A 6,552-nucleotide genomic window follows, 5' to 3' on the forward strand; every position below is an offset into this window, starting at 1 on the left:
TTTTTGGCACCCTCTGAATAATGTCCTCAAGGTTGATCCATGCTGTAGCATGTGTCAGAATTTCATACCTTTTTAAGGCTGAATGATATTTCATTATATTCTGAGGTCAGACCATTAAATTTGTGAACTTTCCCTTGTGAAAAATGCACAGTGGAAAGTTCGCGAATTGTCTGACCCGTATAGTAATGTTTATTTGCAAAACACTTTTAGTACTTTGCCTTCGTATTATATTAATGATATCTAACATATAACACTACAATATTACTTTTAGTAGATGCCTAATAATGTGTACTGTGCATGTGCCATGATTTTATTCAATCAAAACGCAGTGATAGGCATTTATTATGTTCCAGATTGTTTGATGATTTCAAGCTATGTGGTAATGGACATAGAGGCAGTCTTTATATATTGGTGCTTTAATTTTTGATGGAAAAATTCTTGGAGCGGTATAGCATGGTATTGTTGGGTCACAGATTATGCACAAATTATGCAAATTATGCAAAAATTATAATTTGAATACATACATTAACCATAAAAATCATACATTTCTTCAACAGATAGTATTTCTGTATTTTCTGTAACCATTTCTAACAATCTTAAAGTGAATGTGTGTAATATAAGAGAATCCATTAAATACAATTTGAGCAAGGAAATATGCTCACTTTTTTCATTCTTAGTTCATGGAGGAAAAATACTACACACAAGTATTGAAAGATTTCAATTCTGTCAATCACCTCTTGCATCATTTCAAAAATATTACACAGCACATCATGTTGGTAGAGACTGCTAACAACAACATAGAAAACTAGAAACATGTATCGCTAGCTTAGCTTTTTTTTTTTTAAGCCCCAGAAATGGGCCATTTGTATCCAGCCTATTAACATATTTGGTCTATTCTTTTTTTCAAATTTATGTACCCACATTATTTTGCTGATTTTTTAAATTAGTTTCTCTTCAGTATATCCTTTTTAATTTCTCCTGAAACGAGATTATGAAAGCCCAGTGATGGAAGGATCTCATTTAAGCTAAACTACAGAACACTGGAATATCTGAAGTCTAAACAGAACTGGCAAGACTTTTCATTACCCTCCTCAGATGAGACGGCCTTGATTTGCATTGTCCAACAAAAGAGAAACGGAGCTTGCTGGGCAGACATCATGTTTTACAGGAATTAGACATTAACATGCTAAAAGGGCACGCTCCTTAAAACTGAAAAGTTCCAAGGACATAAACACTCCCCAGACATTCACTGGCACAGTCTTTTAAGGCAGCTCTTTGCTTTGGTTCATTCAGATGGAGGGATCTATTAATAAACATTTCTCGCACTATTTACTTTTGTCTTTACTGCTGTCTGAGCAAACCCTTATTAAAAGGCAGACAGAGAACAAATAAGCATTCTCAGTGTTGCCTGAATAGGCAACAAGAGGCTCACATTTTACGCAGTGGACAGGAGTGACTGTGAGATGCAGGGGAGAGTCTTGGGGTTTCTTTGGTCGTTGGAATAGGAGCGGAAGCACACGCTGCTTCCTTTCTTCTGTTGCATACTGCAGTCGGACTGAGTAGACAGAGAAGTCACTAATATGTCTAACGCCATTTCTTACAGTCCTCTCCATGATCCTTCACACCCAGGTTCTCTGATAATTGAAATGTAGTGAAAAACAACCAGGGTGTTAACACCCTCTTTCCATTCACAAACATCCAGCCAGGACTTGCAGAAACAATGTCAAAACTGAAATGGTGGCTACCCAAGGGGATCACCGAGAATGTTCAGACTCACCAAATCCAAACTCCCATTTAAAGACTCTCCAATGTGAAAGATTGTGAAGATCTAAGGATTTCAATATTTGTTATATAGGGTAATATACAAAAATTTTAGGAAAGTAAAATTCTATGTATGGGTTTTTAATGATAACATATGCTCACTAGAGAATAATGCATTTTAGAAGGATTCATTCTGAAAAGACTGCATTAGCACTTTTTCTTAACCACTACCCTCCAAAATAAAGTGTGATAAATCATTGTTCATCCAAGTTAATCTCTCATCTCAAGGACGTGAGTTGTTCTTGGGGAAATTGCCTTCACTGCCTTCATGTAATGCGTACTTTATTAAAGTGGATGGAGCTAAAATGAAACGGGGCTGACATTCTTAACTATTGTGGCACACCCACATTTACCTAATAATCAGTACTGTATGGTTTTATAATAATAAAAAAATGTACCTACTAAGAATCCCCATTGAAAAAAGTGAATTGAGACATGGGGTCTTGTAGACAAGACACCTAAATTACATTTCCTACAACCCAGGATTGCAAAGAAAGACACTTGGCATATTTTATAAAAGTTTAGATGTCAATAACTGTAAACTGTTCTTTTAAAACAGTAAAATATAAAGAGCATAAAAATGTCTGCAACTCAAATGGTCAGTTTGGTACTTGCTTTCTTGTAGGCAATTACAGAATATTTGGTGAACAACAAATGGAGTGAATTCCATTTAGTTTTGAAAGCTGCCCTCCAGTACAAAATAATTGCTATTCTACACAAGTTCATTGTGAATATTTTTGTAGGTTTCTTGCCAGACCATACTCTCGTCCTGCTGAGGTTTTGGTAATGTGGGAATTAGAGGCGATGCACATTTAAAGTGTGAGATAATAGCTCATAAGCCAAGTCGTTCAAGCTCCCTGGCCAAGCACAGTCCATTTACCCAGGACCGGAAAACATACAAGAGTACCCTTCATTCTTCAAGTATGCCAGATTTGGGCTTTTAGAAAATTCAATATGCAAGATACAGATTTTAATAATACAAGATGAGTCAGTGGTTATCTTATCTTTTTCAATCTCGTTGATTGTAAAGAACACAATCACAGATTGAAAACTTTTTCTACCTGCATGTGGGTGTGAGATAGTGGACCTGGAACATTTTCATAGGGCTTTGTGAAGTCGCTATTTCACCACAAAAATTAAATCTGACACTAAAATGATGTGTCACTAAACAGTCCATTGGGTAAGTGGAATAAGGCTGGCATCTTAGTCATAGTTTAGGGGGAGAAAAAATCACTATTCTGTTCAGGCAAAATACTTAAATGTTTACATTTCTTCTTCTTTTTTTTTTGTTAGCTGAGCCATCCTGCCCCCTGTTGGCAGCTCAGCGGCTGCTCAGCTCTGGCCAGGACTCAAATACATTTCTTCTTAATAAATAAAATGGAAATGAAATAAAATGAGTACAGTGTTATGAAAGCAAATCAGTTGGGCGATCTCAAAATATCTAACTATAAAAGCAATGTGGTTTTTTTTTTTGTCCAATTTAATAATGATTTTATTCTTGGAGCTGTCAGGCAGCTTTTGGTCATTTTCAAGATCAATCAAAAAGATCTTAAACATAATCTTCAAACTATGCTGACCACCAGACTTCCCTCTTCCCTTTCTCTCTTTAATTGTTATTTATTTTTGGAAGTGGTGGCTGCCACTTACGTCCAAATCATGTCAGGAAGTGAATCTGAGCTTTACATCCCACCTCGTTTGAATCCCACCTCTACCACACTCTAGCTCTGTGACTTAGGGAAAGTTCGTTAGCCTCTGTGAATTGCTTGATATTTAACACAGAAAAATCACAGGGCTGTTGTGAAGATTAAAGAGGAGAACTTAGTGTAATGTCTGAAACACTGTAAGGGTTAATGTTTCCAATTTTTCATCGTTTTAATTCTCATGGGCGATTTACAAGCAGATCCTATTACCAAGATGTTTACGTACGTGCTTTCCTACCTCTCTCCATACTAGTTACACTAAGGCTAGAAATGGCTGTGAGCCTCACGGGAAGAGGTCTCAGTGCTCACGATGGCAGTGAGGGGAGACGTGGGGGCCAGTGCAGGGCTGTCAGGCTCTCATCTGGCAGAAGCTGTGGGAATTAGACTTAGCCTCTATTTTTAACTCCGCAAGTAGTCGATTGGGTGACCTGGGAAAAGTCAATTGGCTATTAATTCTGCATCTTATTTTCTTTCTGAATTGTACCATATGTCTAATCACTCTTTTCATTGACTCATTATCAGAAACGATATTAATGTTGAATAAAGGTACTGATTTCAGAAGCAAGTGTCATATAAAATGGGAATGCTGACTTACTTAAAAGCAATGGTGGACATTACCCGCCCCGCCCATAATGCAGTGTTGAGGTTCCTGGAGAGGGCAGCTTCAATTTATAAAGAATTAAAATGTAAACTCCCTCAACCAAAAAGAGTTTCAAGATCCTACTACTTATCTGCCCTATAGGCAAATATATTTTAACTGTTGAAGTTTCTTATTGTTAATCAATATCATAAGGTTTTCCAAAAGGAAAATTAACCTGTAAGTCATTGCACATCATATGCAAGGGACTTTTTTTTGGTATATGATACCCTCTCTATTTACTGAAGTTCAAAGAATTTAGAGAGAACATGTAAGCCTTTTAATATTTAGGGTCTTGTTCATTACTAGGTGCTACTGAATAGATGGGATCAGTAGCAACACCTTTAAACTGAACTTAAATATTAGAGCCTCAGTGAATGTGAAAACTTCAGTATCAGGAACACCTGCCTATGAAAACTGCATTGTTAGTATTCACACATGCTTTAGTTTGATGACAATTTTTGTTGGTCTTGGAAAACACCTAATTTTACATTTTTTTCTTACTGGATTTTTATTACTGATGTGGGCCCTTTTGGTTTAAGGAAACAAGTACAAAAGCTGCCTAGAACCTTCTGTTTAATGTGTAAGCCACCGTTGTTCACAGCTGAGAATTTTGTGATGACCAGCAACAGCCAAATTTGCAATAATTGCTTTCGATTGGTAGAGTTTATTCCTTTGCACCTAGCTTTACTCTTTCAAGTAAAAAGTGCAAATCATTAGTAGGAGTTTGTCCTAAATTTCTAAGCCAATATTGTTAATTCCTATTTCAATACTGAATTCATTAGCTATTCACTAAAGGTCTGAGGCATAGATTTTGGGCATAGTCTGATTCTAAGATGAGATGTTGCAAACAATGAAAATACCTGTTTTAAATATACAAGTACATACATGTATACACATATATTATTAATACACATGTATATATATTTATGTGTATTATGTATTAACTATATTTAACCAATCATCTGTGTGAATAAATATATGTGTATGCATATATGTTTATTATCATGAACATTTTCCTTCTAGTTCAAATATTTGATTATATTATAGTTGGATTTCACTTAAACAGACAAGTTCTTGGAGAAGCATTTGAAGAATCTTTGTTGCCAGAGTCACGTTTTGTAAAGGAAACTTATTTTTTCACTGCCTATTTATTTTTTAAAAGTTAAAGGAATATATTTAACATTTCAAAGTGATATGAGTATGCATATGCATTTACCTCCTTCAGATTGCTACATATGTTATGTATGTCACATATATAAATATAAATATTTTAAACTTTAGCTCACTGGGTTATATATACTCTCCAATGACATGACAATAGTGGTATATAGTTGCCTTTCAGCTTGGAACATGCTCCCGTATCATGCGATGATACTTTATCCATTAAGTTCTCTGGCCTGCCATTGGCTTTTCTGCTACATTTTATGATGCATAAGAATATTCTTCTAAACCTGCATTTCATGCCACAATCTCCCAGTTGTCTCACAAAACCCTAATTGAAAATGTTCTCATTTGAATAGATTTATTTCAGCGTAGTGACTTGGCTACTTTGTAGATCATCGCATCTGTTCACCAGGTGTGTCTCACTTTTTCCACTGGAGAATGAGTGGAGAACGGGACTATGCACTATGGAACATTCTAGTTCTTTTTCTACACTGATTCTTAAAAAAATGCACACTGATGGAAAACTACAGACACGCGAGTGGCAGTTGCTCAGCCCCAGCTTAGGGCATAGACCCCATATACTATCATTTTTCAAGGCAGAGAAACAAACTGGGCCTGGCCTTTCATTTAGCCTACCTCATCACCCTAAACCCAGGTAGTGTACTAGCAACTGGATTTTTACACAATTGTCATTTGTTTATAGTGATGTTTATTTTTGGTTCTGCTTCATTTTAGCTTTGTGACATTTGCATGCAGAGCCTGATATTAACAAATGCCATGAATTGGATTGTTGGGTTTTCTCCTGCTTTGTATCTGATTGACTCTAAGTTGTAAATGCTTAAAGGCCAGACCTGTCAACTAGAAAACATAAGCACAATAAAAACAACGTTTTTAAAATTCATGCTAGACTACATTTCTTTTAATGTGAAAGACATAGACTCTTATAGAGGTGTGTATATTTGAATGCTTTATAAATAAAAGTAATATGATTAAGCATGCATTGATTTATACTACCAGGATTTCCCTCTAAATCAGCGGTTCTCAACCTGTGGGTTGTGACCCCTTTGGGGGTCAAATGACCCTTTCACAGGGGTCGCCTAAGACCATCAGAAAACAAAAAGATACTTACATTACGATTCATAACAGTAGCAAACTTACAGTTATAGAGTAGCAACGAAAATAATTTTATGGTTGGGGGTCACCACAACATGAGGAACTGTATTAAGG

General features: G+C 36.0%; 1 protein-coding gene across 3 annotated transcripts in view; it reads left to right on the top strand.

The window, feature by feature from the left end:
* The window catches only part of PKIA (cAMP-dependent protein kinase inhibitor alpha), a 63,685-nt gene that overhangs the window by 5,935 nt on the left and 51,198 nt on the right, over window positions 1–6,552 (top strand). The window lies entirely within an intron of this gene.

This window comes from Hipposideros armiger, unplaced genomic scaffold (genome assembly GCF_001890085.2).
Source record: "Hipposideros armiger isolate ML-2016 unplaced genomic scaffold, ASM189008v1 scaffold_170, whole genome shotgun sequence".
Lineage (NCBI taxonomy): Eukaryota > Metazoa > Chordata > Mammalia > Chiroptera > Hipposideridae > Hipposideros > Hipposideros armiger.